General features: G+C 41.3%; 1 protein-coding gene across 3 annotated transcripts in view; it reads right to left on the minus strand.

The window, feature by feature from the left end:
- MTFR1 (mitochondrial fission regulator 1) overlaps positions 1-17,591 on the minus strand; it is a 66,378-nt gene extending 48,787 nt beyond the window's left edge. The window contains exon 1 of one of the 3 annotated variants that reach the window (XM_059673030.1): positions 17,492-17,591. The gene's annotated coding sequence lies outside the window, so the exon portion shown is untranslated. The remainder of the gene's footprint in view (positions 1-17,491) is intronic. The other 2 variants (XM_059673031.1, XM_059673029.1) reach the window with 2 other exon arrangements.
- Between the last annotated feature and the right edge of the window lie 5,518 nt (positions 17,592-23,109).

Raw genomic sequence — 23,109 nt, forward strand, 5'->3', positions numbered from 1 at the left:
ACAGGCTGCAAGAGAGAGACGGAAAGTTACATACAAGGGATCTCCCATTAGATTGTCAAATGACTTCTCAACAGAAACACATCAGGCCAGAAAAGAATGGACTGAAATTTACAAAGTGATGCAAAGCAAAGGACTGAATCCAAGAATACTCTATCCAGCAAGGCTATCATTCAAACTTGAAGGGGAAATAAGAAGCTTCACAGACAAAAAAAGACTAAGGGAGTTTGTCACCACCAAGCCAGCAATGCAAGGAATGCTAAAGGGACTGGTATAAAAAGAAGAAATAAAAAGCTCAGAAAGAAAACAGCCACACACACACAAAAAAAGAAATGGCTACAAACAAGTACCTTTCAATAATAACTTTAAACGTAAACGGACTAAATGCTCCAACCAAAAGACATCGAGTGGCTGAATGGATAAAAAAACATGACCCATACATCTGCTGTCTACAAGAAACCCACCTCATTAGAAGGGACTCACACAGACTGAAAGTGAAAGGATGGAAAAATATCTTTCAGGCAAATGGAAAGGAAAAGAAAGCTGGGGTAGCAATACTTATATCGGACAAAATAGACCTCAAAGTGAAGGCCTTAACAAGAGATAAGGAAGGCCACTTCATAATACTAAAGGGATCAATACAACAAGAAGATATAACCCTGGTAAACATATATGCACCCAATGTAGGAGCACCCAAATTCATAAAAAAACTCCTGGAAGATATCAAAGGAGAGATCGACAACAATACAATCATAGTAGGGGACTTTAATACACCATTGACAGCACTGGATAAGTCCTATAGACAAACAATCAGCAAAGATACAGCAATCCTAAATGACTCACTAGATCAGATGGACTTAATAGACATCTTCAGAACACTTCACCCCAAAGCCAGAGAATATACGTTCTTCTCAGGTGCTCATGGGACATATTCAAAAATAGACCACATATTGGGTCACAAGCAAAGTATCCCCAAATTCAAGAAGATTGAAATCATAAAAAGCGTCTTCGCAGACCACGATGGCATAATATTAGAAATAAACTACAATAAAAACAACCCAAAATACTCAAACACCTGGAAGCTGAATAGCATGCTACTAAATATTGATTGGGTTACCAATGAGATCAAAGAAGAAATTAAAAACATCCTGGAAACTAATGACAATGAAAACACAACAATCCAAAACCTATGGGACACATTGAAAGCAGTCCTGAGAGGGAAGTTTATAGCTCTACAGGCCTATCTCAAAAAACAAGAAAAAATGGTAGTAAATCATCTAACTCTACAACTCAAAGAATTAGAAAGAGAGCAACAAGAAAACCCCAGAGTGAGCAGAAGGAAGGAGATAATAAAGATTAGAGCAGAAATAAATGACATAGAGACCAAAAAAACAATACAGAAAATCAATGAAACCAAGAGCTGGTTCTTTGAAAGAATAAACAAGATTGATAAACCTCTAGCCAGACTCACCAAGAAGCAGAGAGAGAGGACCCAAATAAATAAAATCAGAAACGATAGAGGCGAAATAACAACAGACCCCACAGAAATACAAATGATTGTTAAAAAATACTATGGACAGCTTTACTCCAACAAACTAGACAACCTGGAGGAAATGGACAAATTCCTAGAAAAATACAGCATTCCAAAACTCAATCAGGAAGAATCTAAAAATCTCAACAGGCCAATAACTATGGAAGAAATTGAAGCAGTCATCAAAAAGCTTCCATCAAACAAAAGCCCAGGACCAGACGGCTTCACAGGGGAGTTTTACCAAACATTCAAGGAAGAACTAAAACCTATCCTCCTCAGACTACTACAAAAAATTCAAGAGGAAGGAACACTTCCAAGCTCATTCTATGAAGCCAGCATCACCCTAATACCAAAACCAGGTAAAGACAACACAATGAAAGAGAATTACAGGCCAATATCCCTCATGAACATAGATGCCAAAATCCTCAACAAAATCTTAGCAAATCGGATCCAGCAGTACATCAGAAAGATCATACACCATGACCAAGTAGGATTTATCCCAGGGATGCAAGGATGGTACAATATCCGCAAATCAATAAACGTGATACATCACATAAACAAATTGAAAGAAAAAAACCACATGGTCATATCAATTGATGCAGAGAAAGCATTTGACAAAATTCAACACCCATTTTTGATAAAAGCTCTCAGCAAGGTGGGAGTAGAAGGATCATACCTCAACATAATAAAAGCCATATATGACAGGCCCACAGCCAACATCATACTCAATGGACAAAAACTAACACCATTTCCCCTAAGAACAGGAACAAGACAGGGATGCCCCCTCTCACCACTCCTGTTCAACATAGTACTGGAAGTGTTAGCCATTGCAATTCGGCAAGAAGAAGAAATAAAAGGCATCCAAATTGGAAAAGAGGAAGTAAAACTGTCCTTATTTGCAGACGACATGATATTATACATACAAAACCCTAGAGATTCCATCAAAAAGCTACTAGACTTAATACATGAATTTGGCAATGTAGCAGGATACAAAATTAACCCCAAGAAATCTGAGGCATTTCTATACACCAATAGTGAACTTTCAGAAAGAGAGATTATAAAAACAATCCCGTTTACCATTGCACCGAAAAAACTAAGCTACCTAGGAATAAACTTAACTAAAGAGGTAAAAGACCTCTACTCAGAAAACTACAGGACGTTGAAAAAAGACATAGAGGAAGACATAAACAGATGGAAGAACATACCGTGTTCATGGATTGGTAGAATCAACATCATCAAAATGTCCATACTACCCAAAACAATCTATAAATTCAACGCACTTCCCATTAAAGTACCAACAGCATACTTCAGAGATCTAGAACGAACTTTCCAAAAATTCATCTGGAATAAAAAAAGACCCCGAATAGCTGCAGCAATCCTGAAAAAGAACAAAGTAGGTGGGATCTCAATACCAGATATCAAGTTGTATTACAAAGCCACTGTTCTCAAAACTGCCTGGTACTGGCACAAGAATAGGCATATAGATCAATGGAATAGAATAGAGAGCCCAGAAATCGGCCCGAACCAATATGCTCAATTAATATTTGACAAAGGAGGCAAGAACATACAATGGAGCCAAGATAGTCTCTTCAATAAATGGTGTTGGGAAAATTGGACAGATATATGCAAGAAAATGAAACTAGACCACCAACTTACACCATACACAAAAATAAACTCAAAATGGATAAAGGACTTAAATGTACGACAGGATACCATAAAAATTCTAGAAGAATCCAAAGGCAAGAAAATCTCAGACATATGCCGAAGCAATTTCTTCACTGATACAGCTCCTAGGGCACTTGAAACTAAAGAAAAAATGAACAAATGGGACTACATCAAAATAAAAAGCTTCTGCACAGCAAAAGAAACCATCAACAAAACAACGAGAAAACCCACTGTGTGGGAAAACATATTTGCCAATGACATATCTGATAAGGGCCTAATCTCCAAAATTTATAGGGAACTCATACAACTTAACAAAAGAAAGATAAACAATCCAATCAAAAAATGGGCAAAGGACCTAAATAGACACCTTTCAAAAGAGGACATCCAGAAAGCCAAGAGACATATGAAAACATGCTCAAAGTCACTAATCATCCGAGAGATGCAAATCAAAACAGCAATGAGGTACCATCTCACACCTGTCAGACTGGCTATCATCAACAAATCAACAAACGACAAGTGCTGGAGAGGATGTGGAGAAAAAGGAACACTTGTGCACTGCTGGTGGGAATGCAGACTGGTGCAGCCACTATGGAAGACAGTATGGAGTTTCCTTAAAAAACTGAAAATGGAACTCCCATTTGACCCTGTGATCCCACTTCTAGGAATATATCCCAAGAAACCAGAAACACCAATCAGAAAGGATATATGCACCCCTATGTTCATAGCAGCACAATTCACCATAGCTAAGATCTGGAAACAGCCTAAGTGCCCATCAGTAGATGAATGGATTAGAAAACTGTGGTACATCTACACGATGGAATACTATGCTGCTGTAAAAAGGAAGTAACTCTTACCATTTGCAACGTCATGGATGGAACTGGAGAGCATTATGCTAAGTGAAATAAGCCAGTCAATAAAGGAAAAATACCACATGATCTCACTCATTCGTGGACAATAGAGACCATTATAAACTTTTGAACAATAATAGATACAGAGGCAGAGCTGCCTCAAACAGATTGTCGAGCTGCAGCGGGAAGGCCGGGGAGGGTTGGGGGGCAGGAGGTAGGGGGGTAAGAGATCAACTAAAGGACTTGTATGCACGCATATAAGCATAACCAATGGACATAAGACACTGGGTGATAGGGGAGGCTAGGGGACTGTCTAGGGCGGGGGGATAAAATGGATACATATGTAATACCCTTTGTAATACTTTAAGCAATAAAAAAAAAAAATGGCTTATAAAAAAAAAAAAAAAAAAAAAAAAAAAAAAAAAAAAAACTTCCAGCAAACTAAAGTCCTGGGCAAGACAGCTTCACGGCAGTTTTACCCAACATTCAAAGAAAAACTAAAACTTACCCTCCTCAGACTATTCCAAAAAACTGAAGAGGATGGAACACTTCCAAGCTCTTTCTATGAAGCCAGCATTACCCCAACCACAAAACCAGATAAACACACTACAAAGAAAGAGAATTATAGGCCAATATCCCTGACGAACATAGATGCTAAAATTCTCAACAAAATATTAGCAAATCGGATCCAGGAATATATTAAAAAGATCATACACCACGGCCAAGTGGGATTTATTTCAGGGATGAAAGGGTGGTATAATATTGTCAAATCAATAAACATGACACATTACATAAACAAATTAGACACAAAAATCACATAATCATATCAATTGATGCAGAAAAAGCTTTTGACTAAATCCAACACCCCTTCTTCATAAAAACTCTCAGCAAAGTGGGAATAGAGCGAGTATACTTCAACATAATAAAAGCCTTATATGACAAACCTACAGCCAACATCATACTCAATGGGCAAAAACTAAACTCATTTCCCCTAAGAACAGGAACAAGACAGGGATGTCCATTTTCGCCATTCCTGTTTGACACAGCACTGGAAGTGCTTACCATAGTGATCAGACAAGAAGAAGAAATAAAAGGCATCCAAATTGGAAAAGTAAAACTGTCATTCTTCGCAAATGACATGACACTGTACATAGAAACCCTAAAGACTCCATCAAAAAACTACTAGACTTAATAATTTGGCAATATAGCAGGATACAAAATTAACATTCAGAAATCTATGGCTTTTTTACACACCTATAATGAACTCAGAGAAAGAGAAACTTTAAAAAATCCCATTTACCATTGCAACAAAACAATTAAGATACCTAGGCATAAACTTAACTAAGGATGTAAAAGACCTGTACTCAGAAAATTATAGGACAGGGTTGGGCAACCCCTGGCACGCGTGCCAAACATGGCACACCAGTAACTTTTGCTGGCACGCGAAACCCTCTTATAATCTTCCATTTACAATTTTTTTCTTAATATCGACTTTTTAATTTTTCAGATAAATTCAGTGTAGGTGCATCTTAGATAAATAAATAATTTTACATAACAAGTTATCTTAAAGACCATAGACATGGATTGACGAGAGAGGGGAAGAGCAATTTCTATGCCTCTGACTTAACTCTCCCTGCCTTCCTAGATCCGACCAGTGTTTTGGTTTCAGCCTCAGACACAACGGGTTTTCGTTGACAAGACAACCACCTCACCTACCTATTCAAAATTTCACTCTATAAAAATGAAACCTTCTCTCTTGCTTTGCCCACCGGTACTAACGAAAGGGGAATAAATTTCTGTTTCTCTCGGCAGCAAAAGTACCACTGATAATATCAAACGGAGTCATAAAGTTTTCTGTAGGACTATCAGTGTACATGTATACATTAAAAAATAAATGTATTTTTCATCATCATATACTGTGTTTTTGTCGCTTGAATGAATTTTATTATTCCTTCAAGGTTCTTCACATACATACACCTTAAGAGATATCAAGTAGGCATAACATGTTCTCAAAAAATTAGGGTTGGCACACAGAAGAATTTTGAGTCAGAGATTTTGCTGGTTTTGGCACGCACTCACAAAAAGGTTGCCCACCCCTGCTAAAGGACATTGAAAAAAGAGATAGAGGAAGACATAAACAAATGGAAGAATATGCCATGTTCAAGGATTGGTAGAATGAAAATCATTAAAATGTCCTTACTACCAAAAGCAATCTATAGATTCAATGCAATCCCCATTAAAATGCCAATGGCATATTTTACAGACCTAGAACACTCTCTCCAAAAATTCATACGGAATAAAAAAAAGACACTTGTGTCTCTAAATAGACACTTTTCAAAAGTGGACATACAGAAGGCCAAGAGACATGAAAACATGCTCAAAGTCACTAATAGCCACAGCAATCATGGGAAAGAATAACAAAGTTGGAGGGTTCACAATACCAGATATCAAGCTATATTACAAAGCACTGTTCTCAAAACTGCCTGGTACTGGCACAAGAACAGACATATAGACCAATGGAACAGAACAGAGAACCCAGAAATCCACCCAATCATTATAATATTTGACAAAGGAGGCAAGAGCATACAATGGAGTCAAGACAGTCTCTTCAATAAATGGTGTTGGGAAAATTGGACAGAAACATGCAAAAAAATTAAATTAGACCACCAACTTACACCATATACAAAATAAACTCAAAATGAATAACGGGCCCTAGCTGATTTGGCTCAGTGGGTAGAGTGTAGGCCTATGGACTGAAGGATCGTGGGTTCGATTCTAGTCAAGAGTACATGCCCGGCCGAAACCGGTTTGGCTCAGTGGATAGAGCGTCGGCCTGCGGACTGAAGGGTCCCGGGTTCGATTCCGGTCAAGGGCATGTACTTGGGTTGCGGGCACATCCCCAGTAGGAGATGTGCAAGAGGCAGCTGATCGATGTTTCTCTCTCATCGATGTTTCTGACTCTCTATCTCTCTCCCTTCCTCTCTGCAAAAAATCAATAAAATATATATTAAAAAAAAAAAAGAGTACATGCCCAGTTTGTGGGCTGTATCCCCGGTGGGGGGCATGCAGGAGGCAGCCAATCCATGATTCTCTCTCATCATGGATGTTTCTCTCTCTCCCTCTCCCTTCCTCTCTGAAATCAATAAAAATATATATTTTTCTTTAAATAGATAAAGGACTTAAACATAAGACGGGAAACCATAAACATCCTAGCAGAAACCACAGGCAGCAAAATCTCAGACATCTCTTGAAGCAATACCTTTACAGATACATCTCTAGGACAATGGAAACTACGGAGAAAATAAACAAATGGGACTACATCAAAATAAAAAGCTTCTGCACAGCAAAAGAAACCACCAACAAAACAACAAGACGAGCCCACTGCATGGGAGAACATATTTGCCAATGTTATATCCGATAAGGGTCTAATCTCCAAAATTTATAGGGAACTCATACAACGTAACAAAAGGAAGATAAACAATCCAATCAAAATGGGCAAAGGACCTAAGTAGACACTTTTCGAAAGAGGACATACGGAAGGCCAAGAGACATATGAAAACATGCTCAAAGTCATTAATCATCCGAGAGATGCAAATCAAAAACGACAATGTGGTATCATCTCATGCCTATCAAAATGGCTATCATCAACAAACCAACAAACAAGTGCTGGCGAGGATGTGGAGAAAATGGAACCCTTGCGCACTACTGGTGGGAATGCAGACTGATGCAGCCACTGTGGAAAGCAGTATGGATTTTCCTCAAAAAATTAAAATGGAACTCTCATTTGACCCAGTAATTCTACTTCTAGGACTATATGCCAAGAAATCAGAAACACCAATCAAAAAGGATATATGCACCCCTATGTTCACAGTAGCACAATTTATAATAGCTAGCATTTGGAAACAGCCTAAGTGCCCATCAGCAGATGAGTGGATTAAAAAACTGCCATACATCTATAAAACTGTGGTACAACTACACAATGGAATGCTACGTTGCTGTAAAAAAGAAGGAACTCTTACCATTCACAACAGCATGGATGGACCTGGAGAGCATTATGCTAAGCAAAATAAGCCTGAGAAAGATAAATATCACATGATCTCACTCATTTGTGGAATACAATGAACAATATAAACTGATGAACAAAAATAGATCCAGCCCTGACCGGTTTGGCTCAGTGGATAGAGCATTGGCCTGCGGACTGAAAGGTCCCAGGTTCAATTCCAGTCAAGGGCATGTACCTTGGTTGTGGGCACATCCCTAGTTTGGGGTGTGCATGAGGCAGCTGATTGATGTTTCTCTCTCATCGATATTTCAAACTCTCTATCCCTCTCCCTTCCTCTCTGTAAAAAATCAATAAAATATATATCTAAAAAAAAAATAGATCCAGAGACACAGAAACATCAAACAGACCATCAAACCTCAGTGGGAAGGCTGGGGGCAAGGGTGGGGGTTAAAAGATCAACCAAAGGACTTGTATGCATGCATATAAGCATAAACAATGGACACAGACAGTATGAGGGTGAGGGCATGTGCTGGGGGGGTGGGCGTGGCCAGGGAGATATCAATGGGAGAAAAAGGAGACATATGTAATACTTTAAACAATAAAGAATTTAAAAATAAAAATAAATAAAAATAAGAGTGCTGTCCTTGGCCCCAGCAAAGTAATGAAAATTCACCTCAAACATGATTTTGATAAATTACGTAACAATTACTGTTCCTTGAATATTCAATGTGTAAAACTGCTTACTGGCAAGACTCACTAAATTATACCTTTGTAAATTAAGATGTTAGTTTTTTGTAATATGTTTTATTAATTTTAGAGGGGGGGGAGAAGGAGAGAACAAGAAAAAGAGAGAGAGAGAGAGAGAGAGAGAGAGAGAGAGAGAGAGAGAGAGAAAGAAACATCAATCAGCTGCTTCCTTCCTGAACACTAGGGATGAAGTCATACTTGGACATGTGCCCTGATTGGGAATCAAACTGGTGACCTCTCGGTGCATGGGACAACACTCAACCAACTGAGCCACACCAGCCAGGGCAAGATGTTTAGTTTTTAAAAGCTGATAAAGGTATTTATCATTACTAAAGCATTAGTTGTAAAACAAAATCTAGAGGCAAACTGTCCATCAATAAGAAAATAGTTAAATTCAATATACCTACCCATTCAAGTTTATGGCTATTAAAACAAAAAGAGCTATAAATAATAAAATGCTAAATGAAAATGTTGAGAGCTAACATACATGTGATTCTATTTTTTCAAAAAAAAACCCACAAAGCATAGAAAGAATGGTAAAATAGACATTTTATGTATACATATACAAAAAGATGCGAAGACACTAAAGCTTAACATTAGCTCTGAGGATTGATAATGAAATCCTCCCCTTTTTCTTTTTTTACACTTATGCACTTCTGTATTGTTTATATGTTTTTTTGTTTTTTTAAATATATTTTATTGATTTTTACAGAGAGGAAGGGAGAGAAATAGAGAGTTAGAAACATCGATGAGAGAGAAACATCGATCAGCTGCCTCCTGCACATCTCCTACTGGGGATATGCCTGCAACCCAGGTATATGCCCTTGACCGGAATCGAACCTGGGACCTTTCAGTCCGCAGGCCGACGCTCTATCCACTGAGCCAAACTGGTTTCGGCTGTTTATATGTTTTTAAAAAAATAATATACTACTTACGTAATATTTAGAAACCAATTACATTTTTTCGCCGAAACCGGTTTGGCTCAGTGAATAGAGCGTCGGCTTGCGGACTGAAAGGTCCCAGGTTCGATTCCGGTCAAGGGCATGTACCTGGGTTGCGGGCACATCCCCAGTGGGGAGTGTGCAGGAGGCAACTGATGGATGTTTCTCTCTCATCGATGTTTCTAACTCTCTAGCTCTCTCCCTTCCTCTCTGTAAAAAATCAATAAAATATATTAAAAAAAAAAAAAAGAAACCAATTACATTTTTTTAACAAAGTAAGTGAAATCTATACAGTGGAGACCTAAAAATTATTCAGCCCTAGCCAGTTTGGCTCAGTGGATAGAGTGTTGGCCCTCGGACTGAAGGGTCCCTGGTTCGATTCTGGTCTAGGGGCATGTACCTCAGTTGGAGGCTAGATCCCCAACTCGCCGAGCCATGTGCAGGAGGCAACCAATCGATATATCTCTCTCATACCAATATTACTATCTCTCCCCATCCCTTCCACTCTCTCTAAAAATCAATGGAGCCGAAACCGGTTTGGTTCAGTGGATAGAGCGTCGGCCTGCAGACTGAAGGGTCCCAGGTTCGATTCCGGTCAGGGGCATGTACCTGGGTTGCGGGCACATCCCCAGTGGGGAGTGTGCAGGAGGCAACTGATGGATGTTTCTCTCTCATCGATGTTTCTAACTCTCTAGCTCTCTCCCTTCCTCTCTGTAAAAAATCAATAAAATATATTAAAAAAAAAAAAAAGAAACCAATTACATTTTTTTAACAAAGTAAGTGAAATCTATACAGTGGAGACCTAAAAATTATTCAGCCCTAGCCAGTTTGGCTCAGTGGATAGAGTGTTGGCCCTCGGACTGAAGGGTCCCTGGTTCGATTCTGGTCTAGGGGCATGTACCTCAGTTGGAGGCTAGATCCCCAACTCGCCGAGCCATGTGCAGGAGGCAACCAATCGATATATCTCTCTCATACCAATATTACTATCTCTCCCCATCCCTTCCACTCTCTCTAAAAATCAATGGAGCCGAAACCGGTTTGGTTCAGTGGATAGAGCGTCGGCCTGCAGACTGAAGGGTCCCAGGTTCGATTCCGGTCAGGGGCATGTACCTGGGTTGTGGGCACATCCCCAGCGGGAGATGTGCAGGAGGCAGCTGATCGATGTTTCTCTCTCATCGATGTTTCTGACTCTCTATCTCTCTCCCTTCCTCTCTGTAAAAAAATCAATAAAAAATATATTTAAAAAATAAAAATTAAAAAATTAAAAAAATAAAAATCAATGGAAAAAATATCCTCAGGTGAGAAAAAAAAAAGAAAAAAATAATATATAATATATATATATATATATATATATATATATATATATATATATTTTTTTTTTTTCAAACTTTGGACCATAGAAGTAAATAACAAAATTAACGATATATAAACATATATAAACTTTGGGGAGACATTATTTCCCAACTTCAGACATCATGAGTTATGATTTTTTATGATTTATGATTTTTGTCATATCTTAATGCTTTAGTTTAGTTAGATTAACTAATTTTCTAAAAAAGTTAAATAAATTTAACCTCACACCAAAGCAATAATATCTATGTAATCAAATCTTGCTATTTCAGGATATTTTTCTCAATATACTTTTTTAAAAAATTTAATTATAGGTTGCACTCCCTATCTACCTAAGCCCAAACAGATTAGGATAAAAAGAGATATCTTGGCTAACACAAACACAAAATGATTCCCATTCCATGTAAAATCATCTCTCTAGTCTAGGATACTAGCCCACTCTATTGAAAGTACACATTATATCTCATATACAATAATTCTATTTCAAAAAGTCATTAATAAAATTTCTTAAAGAAAAAAATTGTTATAGTGTTTTATATATTAACTAGAGGCCCAGCACGCGATTGAAATCACGCAAGGAGGCGCCCCGCCTCCTGCCGTGGGAGGAGGCACCCTGTGGGGGATCAGGACCGGCGCCTGACCCGCTTAGCGCCGGCCAGCCCCAGCGTTGTATCTGCTAGGGTAGGGGCGTGCTCTGAGCACTCCCCCAGCCGCCGCGCTGTGTCGTGGGGTGGGGGCAGGCACTCCTACGTGTTGTGTCTCCACTCTGGTCCGCCCCCAGCCCCAGCCTCCCCACAGCCACTGGGGTGGGGGTGGCACGCAGTCCCCTCCCGCCCATCTGTGTACGCAGCTTCTCCTGAGCAGTCCTGATGCTCGGCTAATTAGCATATTCCCTGTTTATATATATATATATATATATATAGAGAGAGAGAGAGAGAGAGAGAGAGAGAGAGAGAGGAAACAAAGAGAGACTAGAGCCCAGTGCACAAAATTCGTGCACCAGAGGGGGGGGGTGTCTCAGCCAGGCCTTCACCCTCTCCAATTTGGGACCCTTCAGTGACATCCCTCTCACAATCTGGGGCCTCTGGCTCCTAACTACTCGCCTGCCTATCGCCCTAACATCCTCTGCCTGCCTGGCCTGATGCCCCTAACTGCTCCCCTGCCGGCCTGATCACTCCTAACCACCTCTGCCTGCTGGCCTGATCGCCACCTAACTGCCTTCCCCTGCCGGCCTGATTGCCCCTAACTGACCTCCCCAGCCAGCCTGATCGCCCCTAACTGCCTCTGCCTCAGCCCCCACCACCATGGCTTTGACCGGAAGGACGTCCAGAAGATGTCCGATCTAATTAGCATATTACCCCTTTATTAGTATAGATATATATTAAAGATTTACAATTTTTATTTTTTGCAGTAATGGAGATTTAATTTGATATAACTTCCTATTTAAGTTGTCTGACTTCTAATATCTTAATGTACAACCAACTTATAATAGTCACATCCAGTTGTAGAAATTAATTAAACAATGTCAATTTATATAATACAACTTGTTTGGTAATAGTGACTAGCAGATTGACTGCATGGCAACAACTTCAGTATCATAAATGAAGGAACTGTTTCAGAGATGGCATATGCTGGTCCCAAAAACTGCAGCCCTGAGTGCTCTCCTAGCTGATACACAAATTTTATTAGCCATTATGCAGCACTTAAGAGAAAATAGGTGAGCAATGGAGAAACCCACTTGCCACTTCCACATAACAAATAATTATTAACCCTAATGTTTATAAAGTACTTGCAACTCAAAAAATAAAAGACCAGAAACCCAATGGGAAAAGGAAAAAGACATGAGCAGGCGTTTTATAAGTGGAAACACAAATAGACAATAAATATGTTTAGTGATCTCACTACTAACCAAAGAAATGTTAATTAAAATGTATCTCTTTTTTCCCCATCAAATTGGCAAAGATGATAAGGGAGACACCTCAATATTGGTAAAGGCATGGGCAAAGTACAACCTTTCTGGTGGGCAACCTAACAATCTATAAAGACAGTCCTCGGGTTACGTCGGACTCGATGTACGTTCATTTCGTGGTTACGTTGCCATCTCCAAAATTTTCCGACATTTTGACGTATGTACATATGTGCTTTATGTTTTTATCATTTATTTACCACAAGTGAAGGTCAGGAATTGTTATCTTTCTTTTAAAATTTTTTTACTGTTTCACTTCATTACTGCTGTGTATATGTTCCATGTGAGTGACGTAGGTGCTTATGTAGTTGGGTTCCAACTTACAGTGAAAATCACGTTACATCGCGCTGTAGGAACGGATCTCCGACGTAACCTGAGGACCTACTGTATATATAAAAGGCTAATATGCAAAGTGTCCCCTCGAGAGTCTGACTGGGAAACTGGGAGTTCAATCGCTCGCTATGACATGTAACCACCAGGGGGTGGCACAAAACAAAGGAAGGCTCCAGCCAGCAGCCGGAAGGCCCTCCGGCCAGGCCTAGGTACCCCACCCATGCAAGAATTTCGTGCACCAGGACTCTAGTATGTACATAAAAGCAATTTCACTTCTAGAAATTTGTCGTAAATAACCTGACACACAAAAATCTAAATAGAAAAACCTGTCCTCTTGCCCTAGCTGGTTTGGCTCAGCGGACAGAGTGAGAGGTCCCATGTTCGAGTCGAGTCAAGGGCACATGCTCAGGTTGTGGGCTCGATCCTCAGTGTGGGGCCTGCAGGAGGCAGCCAATCAATGATTCTCTCTCATCATTGATGTTTCATTTTATCTCTCCCTCTCCCTTCCTCTCTGAAATCAATACAAATATATTTTTAAAAAAGAAAAAAAGCTGTCCTCTCAAATATTATGAATAATTATTTCAAATTAGAAAAGAAACAAAAATATCTAACAAAAGAGGATTGTTTAAATACACCTCATGCATACCAATGAATCTAACGTTACTTCTAGGCTTTTGAATCATTCTTCTACACTAGAAATCCTAAATCCCAATTTAACAGGTCTTCTCTACTGCCCTCTGAATAAACCCAGCTGATTATATTTTTTAATCTAACACTGTTGGATGAAGTTTCTGTCTTATAAGTAGCATAAAATTGGAAAGATGAGGGATGCAAATGAAAGACTTAGCAAACTTAAAAACCTAAGTTTTAAGTCTAAAAAAAAGTCAATATATAATCCAGATTATAATCTTTTTTATTCTTTAAAAAAAAAAAAAAAGTATATAGGCACATTCATTAAAAAGGTCCAGAACAGGAGCTGGCACATTTTCTGTAAAGGGCCAAATAATAAACATTTTAGGTTTTTGGGTCTCTATCACAACCTACTCAACTCTGCCCTCCTAAAAAAAGTAGCCAAAGGCCATATATAAATGAGTGTGGCTGTATTTTTAAAAATCATTTATGGATACTAAAATTTGATTTCATATAATTTTCACATGTCACAAAACAGTCTTTAAAATTTTTTCTCCACCCCTTACAAATGTAAAACCCACTCTCACCTCACAGTTCATACAAAAACAGGCCTCTGGTCAGTTTAGGCCTCAGATCAGTTTGCCAAACCCTAGTCTAGAGCATACACTAGCCTAGTGACTAGAGCAGGGTGGGCAAACTTTTTGACTCGAGGGCCACAATGGGTTCTTAAACTGGACCGGAGGGCCGGAACAAAAGCATGGATGGAGTGTTTGTGTGAACTAATATAAATTCAAAGTAAACATCATTACATAAAAGGGTACGGTTTGTTTTTTATTAGTTTTATTCATTTCAAACGGGCTGGATCTGGCCTGCGGGGAGCATGGTTAGTGGTTTATCCTTAAATGATGGGATTGGATTAAAGTATCATTTTTGTATCAATAGCACACAATAAACATATAAAAGAATACTTAAATAGCAAAGCAGTAGTTAGCATTTCAAAGAGCAGTGATACGGTAATAATAGTCATCACCAAGACTGCCCAAGAAAGCAAACCTATGGAAAATAAAGTTTACCAGTATTTCAGAAATTCCTGCACAGTATCATTGCTGTCTTTTCTTCTCTTTTTCATACTGGTTTTTTTCCCCCCTCCATTCCTTTGCTTATATCCATAAGTTCACCAGTTACCCACATCAATTTCTTTTATATGCACCAGGTCAAACTCACTTCTCAGGGGAGATTGCTGTTATCGGGTCACTTCTTTGCTCAAGTTCCTAATCTGACTTCTAGACTTCTGAATTACTCCCCTACAGTAGGAACCCTAAATTCCAATTCCACAGGTCTTCTCTGCCGCCCTCTGAATAAGGCCAGCTGTATCTAATTCCTTACTCCTCTAACACCGTTTGGGTGAAGATTCTGTCTTAGAAGATTGGAAAGATGAGGCATACAGATGAAAGTATTCAGGATAAATAGCCAATACATGCTAAGTGCCAAAAGAAAGTAGAGACTATTCACTGATGTACATATTTTTACCCCTTTCCCATGCCCCTTTTCCTGGCATATACAATAAAGGGGGAAAAACAAACACTTGTACTAGCTGAACTACACCTATATATGTTGCTCATAACTTTAAATTCAATTGTATTAACATTTTACAGTTTCAAAGAAACCAAAATGCCTATGCAGTGGGGCCTTGACTTACGAGTGTCCCGACTAACGAGTGTTTTGAGATACCAGCTGTCTCTCGGCCGATTTTTTGCATTGAGTTGATAGAGTAATTTGAGTTAACGAGCTCCTTAACGAGCTCGGTCTCAGAACAAATTAAACTCGTAAGTCAAGGCCCCACTGTACTGCTATTGTACTCATGTAAATATCCAGGGTTTCCCCCCCACACACACATCCCCCATTATGGATTTGTAACTCAATGAAAATAATTTTCCACAGTTACATTGCTCCACAATTCTTAAGTCATTCAATTATGGTTAAAAGAGCAAGGACGTTGCCGTGACCAGGCTTAGCATCCTACATCCCAGGTGTGTGCCCCACCCCCTTACATCAGGAATGACCTTAAGCAAACTACTTCACCACTCTAAGCCTTTTCTTTCCCCTTCTCTGTAAAATGAAATGCGTACTTCACGCGGCTGTGGTAAAAATTAAACCAACAGGTGGAAACCATTTCAGAGTGCTTCATACCTATCAAGAGCTCCTTAAATGCAAATTATTAGTACTATTCTTTTTTTAAAATATGTATCTTATTGATTTTTTACAGAGAGGAAGGGAGAGGGATAGAGAGTTAAAAACATCGATGAGAGAGAAACATCAATCAGCTGCCTCCTGCACACTCCCCACTGGGGATGTGCCCGCCATCAAGGTACATGCCCTTGACTGGAATTGAACCTGGGACCCTTCAGCCCGCAGGCGACGCTCTAGCCACTGAGCCAAACGGGTTAGGGCTATTAGTACGGTTATGGCGCCCAAAACCAATAATGCGACTGTCGAGACTAGATTATTGGGTACCTTTGTTTTCCGTGATTTTGCAAAATCTGAGCAGAGGACAGTTCAAGTCTGCCCAGTGGGAGAACTCGCCCACATTCCTGTCGCACCAACTAAACTGGCGCTGTCCGCACCTTCACGTGTGCCCGGTTTCGCACAACCCTCGGGAGGCGTCATCCCGGACCCCCGCGAAGCCGTGGGAAGATGTAACGGAGATGGAATGATTTGTCTGGGGGGACACGCTTCCACTTAACCCGGGGAGGAGGGCCAAGTCCGGCCGCCGACGGGCCACGGATGGAGCGGGGTGACGGGCACGCCCAGCGCTTCACACCATCCTCTCGGCTTCGTGGGAAGATGCCCATCAGAAAATGTGTTTTGACGCGCCCAAAGGTCGGCCCTTTCTTTCCGGTTTAATGGAAGTCCCGGTCACAGGAAGATTCGCGGGGAAGTTCTGGGCGGAGACACGTCAAACCACCGCCCCCGCCAGGTGAGGCCGCCGACGCCTGCCGGGACCAGCGCTCCGGCGCGCTCCTCCTCCCGGGATCCCGAGGCCCGCCCGGCGCTGCAGCCGCCGACGCCGCCCGCCCCGACCGGTCCCGGGAAAAGGGCGCGACCCCCGACAGGACCGCCGCCTGGCGGTGAGCGAGCGAACGACGGGCTCCGAGGCCGGGGGAGGGGGCAGACATGGGGTACACGGGTGGGCGAGTCCCAGCCTTCGGGGCGAGTCTGCTGACTTCCCTCCGCCCCGCCAAAGCTCCAACCCCTCCCGGCCCTCCGCTGCCCCGGCTGCCGGCAACCTCTCCGCTTTCCTTCAGCCGCCGCGCAGCCACCCAACCGGCCCCCGAAGCCCGCCAGCCTCCCCGCCAACCCGAACCCCGCGCCTTCCGCTGCTGCCCTGACTGTTACCAGGGCTTCCCACCGCCGCGAGGCCCGGGGGCGCCTCCTCGCCCCGACGCTAACCGTCCCCCCCAAGTCCCCAGTCCCCCTTACCTCGGCCGCGAGGCAGCCAGGCGTCTTCCTCTGCTCCTCCGGCTCCCAGCTTGGCGGTCCCGGGACGTTGCTGCCAATCACCCAATCTCCTCCCCAAGCCACGGCCGGACTGACCAATCAGCGGCTTCCCCGGCCCGGAGGCGGGCCCTGGGCTCAGAGCGGAAGGCTTGGGTGCCGCCCCACGCGCCGGCGGCCGCCGCTCGTGGCCATTTTACGCATGCGCGCGTGGTTCGGCGGCGTGGGGGCGCTTTTCTCTCTCTTGGACCTCGCTTTGTGGCCTCCCTGCTCCGCCCCGGGAAGTACTTTGTTTGTAAACCTCAGGCTCCAGGTGTGCGGGGCGACCCACATTCTGAATGCAGCCAAGAGCGTGGCATGCCTTGAAAGAAGCTGTGAGATGTACGCCCTTGTTGTCCTAACGTATGTTGAGCCCTTTCGTCCCCCGCTGTAGACTGGCGTGCACGCGGGAGATCTTTGGCCTCTAGGGACCTCGCGTCTGCGGTGCGTTTGTGTTTAGGGAGCGTGAGGGTGCGGGGTCCTACAAAGTGCCTGGTGGGTGAGGATTTCAGTTGACCATCTTCAGTTCCAGCATCTGCTTACGCTGACTCATTGGGACACCTGCTTTTTAATAATCGTCTAGGACACGCTGGATTTAAAATATTTTGTCCTGAACATATAGTAAGGTGTGTGAAGGCCTGATAAAAGAGCCCTGTGTAGAGGCAGAAACCGACCAGCCCTAGGTAAGGCCCTTCAAAAGCTGTTGCTGATTGGCTGTGTCACTCACCCTCCCATTGTAACTGATACCAGAGGTCACCGGGCAAGCATCCGCGCTCTCCTTCTGATACTGGCTCCCAAGTCTCCCCCTGGCGAGGGCTTTCCTCTTTCAGCAAAAACACCGATTCATTTACTCAACAAGGGCTTTGGGGGGGCCCACTATGACAGTACAAAGATTTTTTTTTTTTTAAAGCCGTGAACCACACCCTCCGTGAACCTACAGGCTAACAGGGAGATAGAAATACAAATTTAACGTATATAACCAAACGTTATCATGAAGGTATGCCGAGAGGGAGCCTGGAAGCTAACCCTGCCTGCCCAGGGGCTCGGGGAACACATCAGAAAGGGGTGAGTGGGAGGTCCAGGCATGGGGTGTGCTTGTTGAAGCTAGCCTGTCAGTACGCAGAGCTGGGAAATATATTACCAGTTTGTGTTTCCATTCTCTGTTTATATTCCTGTGATAGGCAGCATCTGAGAGGGCCACCAATGGCCGCTTCCTTCTGGTATTCACAAGATCCCATGTCCAGCAGCCTGTGAGAAACTGAATCCTGCTCACAGCCATGTGAGTGAATTTGGACAAAGATCCTCCCCCACGTGTGTCTTCAGAGGACTGCAGCCCAACTGACACCTTGATTGCAGCCTTGTGGACGACCCTGAGCCAGAGATATCCAGCTAAGCTGCACGTGGATTCCTCATACACAGGAGATTTGAGATAATAAATGACTGTTGTGGCAAGCTGCTACCTTTTTTTAGTAATTTTTTAGGAAACAAAGGACAGCTGATATGATTTCCGTCTCTGACACAAGATCCGTGGTTCTTAAATATACTTTGAAGCTTGTTGGAAAATACATAAGCCCAGCCCTGCCTGGTGTGGCCCAGTTGGTTGTTGGTTTGATTCCTGATTGGGGCACATGCCCGGGTTGCAGGCTCAGTCCCGGGTGAACGGTGTGCAGGAGGCAGATGATGGATGCTTCGCTCTCACATGGATATTTCTCTCTCCGCATCTCCCTCTCACTCTAAAAATCAATAAAAATGTTTGAAAAAATACATAAATCCAGGCCTCTTCCTAGAATCTTCTAAGGTGATTGTTATGCATAGCTAACTTTTGGAAACAAATATAGAAGATTAAAAGCAACCCATTTGCAGATTTTAGAAAAAAATAGACTTTATTATGCTTTTTAGTGTATCTGATCCTGAAGTTCTTTACCCAAATTAATGGCTCAGCTTTCTTGGCAGAATCCAGAATGACTGTAACTTCATCTGCTAGCTGGAGTATTTATTGAATAGAGGAAAAGAATCAGAGCTTTCATTCACTTTGTGGCCTTGAAAAAGTCCCTTGACCTTTCTATGCTTCCAGATTGCTAACTGGAAATTAAAGGATTATAATGCCATTATTTAAGCAAGAGATTTATCCATTAGTAAGTGTACATTAGGCTAGTATATTAGGTGATCAAGGCCCATTGTGGGCCAGCTTCCTTGTAGAGATTTAACAAAAGGTCAGGTTCCCATTTGTTCATGTTGGTAGACAGTGAAGCTTAATTCTATTGTAGAAATTCTGTTTCCAAGTCAGACCCATGTTCAGTTATGCCTCTGCCACATACCAGCTGTGTGGCCTTGGGCAAACCAATCAGCCTTCCTTGGTCTCAATTTTCTGATGTGCTCAGTGGGGAAAATAGCCACCTCAAAGGTGGCCCTGAGGACTGATGTACAGAACTAAAGGCAATGCCTGATTTAGCACAGGAGTCCTATAAATAATAGCTGTGAAGGACATACAATCAGCTCACGTCACTGTGATCCAGTGGTAAAGTAGAGGACAGACAAATGCCCACCTGTGTCCATGAGCCTGCTTCTCATATTAGGTTTAATGACAATCCCACTTGGTGAGGTAGGTAATAATCTGCGAATCGTACACAGTGTCTTCCTTAGAAATCCAGACCCTTTCTCTCTAGTTCTGCTTTTTCTCCAGCTCTGATTGCCTGTCTGTAGAAAAGATAACACACTGGAATGGGCCTCAAATGGTCCTGAGTTAAAATTCAGGAAAACCTAGCTAGTAAAAGACCATTGGGGAGAGCAGTCAAGTGCCCATGTGAGGGGTGCTTTAAGACAAGGTGGGGCTGGATGTGTCTGGGAGAGGATTTCAGCTACAGGACTAATTGATGGGCCAATATCATCTCACATGAGGTGAAAGTTCAAACATGCAGCTAAATGCCTAATAGTTCAGTCTATTGGCTTCAAGCTCTGATCACTATTAAAGGCAGATATTAGAGAGAGAGAGAGAGAGAGAGAGAGAGAGAGAGAGAGAACTTTTTTTAAAAAAATATATTTACTGATTTTTCACAGAGAAGAAGGGAGAGGGACAGAGAGTCAGAAACATCGAAGAGAGAGAAACACCGATCAGCCACCCCCTGCACGCCCCCCAGTGAGGATGTGCCTGCAACCAAGGAACATGCCCCCAACCGGAATCGAACCTGGGACCCTTGAGTCCGCAGGCCGACGCTCTATCCACTGAACCAAACCAGTTCCGTGAGAGAGAACTTTTAAATCCACTTAAGTCATGTAAATCTCAGTGCAGATGAATGTGTTTACCATGGTGCCCAGCGAAACATTGTTGAGCTACTTGATTTAATCATGCAGTGCTGAGTATGCCTGGTTGTTCTAAGCCTTGAAACTATTTTTTTTTCTTCTCAGATCAGTGTACAAAGTGATCTGATGTATATCCAAAAATATGTATATGCAAATAGGTGAAAAGATCTCTGCCTTCCAGAGACTGTGACATTTCTTTCTATAAACCAGTTCTTGGGATATACCCTGACCTGCAGAACTCTTTCGTTTTAATGTTTTTAAATTAGGTTTTATTTTTTGAAATTATAATTACGGGAAATGTCAAACATACACAAAAGTAAAAAGCCTATGCAATGAATCCTTATGTGTCCATCACACAGCTTCAACAATCAGCAACACATAGCTACTGGTTCTATCCATACCCTTTCCAGGCCTCTCTCATTCATTTTGTTTGTTTGCTTTGGAGATGCTGGAGAATAAACCCCAGGGGCCTCATACAGTCAAACCTTTTGATTCTTTTGAAGTGAATCTCAGGCATGTCATTTCAACCATAAATATTTCAGTATGTATCACTTGAAGTTAAGGAGGTGTTTTTTTTTTTAAGGAGTCTTTTTTAAAAACATAACTATAGTGCTATTATCAGGCCTAAAACATTGATCATAATGTTCCTTAATATCAATTCAGTATTCAAATTTACTTGGGTGTCTCATTTATTTTTTTGCTTTATTTTTATTGTTGACACTATTACTGATGTCCCCACTCCTTCTCCTTTTATATTTTACTTTTTTTACGCTTGGTTTCTTTGAATCAGAATATTAAAAAGAGCTACACATCACATTTGGTGAATATCTCTGAAATATATTTTATTTACATAACCCCCTTCTCCACCCTTTTTTGTTTTGTTTTGAAAAAGAAACAGATTTTTGTCCTACAGAAATTTCCCACATTCAGGATTTTGCTGATTACATTCCTATGGTGCCATTTAACAAATTCCTTCATCTCTTATTTTCTGTAAACTGGTAGTTAGCTATAAAGGCTTGATTTGATCCAGGTTAAATTTTTTGCTAGAATACTTTCATAGGTAGTGGTGTATACTTCCATCAAAAGCTACATAATGTTCATGTGTTTCTCTTTTTGTAACATTAATGGCTATTAGTGATCATTGCCTACATCCATGATCTCATTAAGCGTTTGCAAAATGGTGATATTCTATCGTTCCTATTAGTTATTTCAGGGGTCCTCAAACTATGGCCCGCGGGCCACATGCAAATACAAATATTGTATTTGTTTCCGTTTTGTTTTTTTACTTCAAAATAAGATATGTGCAGTATGCATAGGAATTTGTTCATAGTTTGTTTTTAAACTATAGTCTGGCCTTCCAACGGTCTGAGGACAGTGAACTGGCCCCCTGTTTAAAAAGTTTGAGGACCCCTGAGTTATTTGGTTACCTTGAGGAATGTAAAGAAAAGCATTTTGAATGCTTGTTTCTTAATATTTTCCATTTCAGAATAAGAATAATTATCCCACATCACCTATTTTGTTACTCTGAAGTATATTACAGATAAGAAAGATAAGTATAATGCTTGGTTTGATTCTCTTTATTTACCAATTTTCAGGGAAATGAGTTGGTTCCTTCAAATTCTCTAAAGATGTTTCTTTTCTTTATCCCCCACCCCCAGGATCAGTAAGCACTTATGAATTTTATCATTATAAATTAGCTTTTATCAGGTCTTTTCTGGATAGCAGATTCTTATACAGAGAGAGGTGGGGCTTAATGTACATTTATGGAATATCTTCTAGGCATCTTTTCTAGCACTGAGCTATGTGCTCTCACACTATGTTATTTAATTCCCATAGCAGTCTTGGAAGGCAGGTATCTTGGTCTCTGTTTTTTAAAAATATTTTTTTATTGATTTCAGAGAGAATGGGAGAGGGAGAGATAGAAACATCAATGATAAGAGAGAATCACTGATCAGATGCATCCTGCACACCCCACACTGGGGATCAGGCCTGCAATCCAGGCATGTGTCCTGATCGGGAATCAAAACGTGACCTCCATGTTCATACATCAACACAAAAAAACATTGAGCCACACTAGCTGGGCCCAATTTATATTCTTTACCCAATTTCTATGGGGTTATTTATCCCCTTCTTGACAATTTGTAATTGATTTTTGAATGTTACACTTTTCAACAGAGCACAAAGAATAAGGAGACTTTGGCTAGAACTAAATGATAAAGATTTAGTCAAGTGTCTTAGGATTTTCAAATCATAAACACAACTAG

The sequence above is a fragment of the Myotis daubentonii genome, chromosome 17 (assembly GCF_963259705.1).
Source record: "Myotis daubentonii chromosome 17, mMyoDau2.1, whole genome shotgun sequence".
Lineage (NCBI taxonomy): Eukaryota > Metazoa > Chordata > Mammalia > Chiroptera > Vespertilionidae > Myotis > Myotis daubentonii.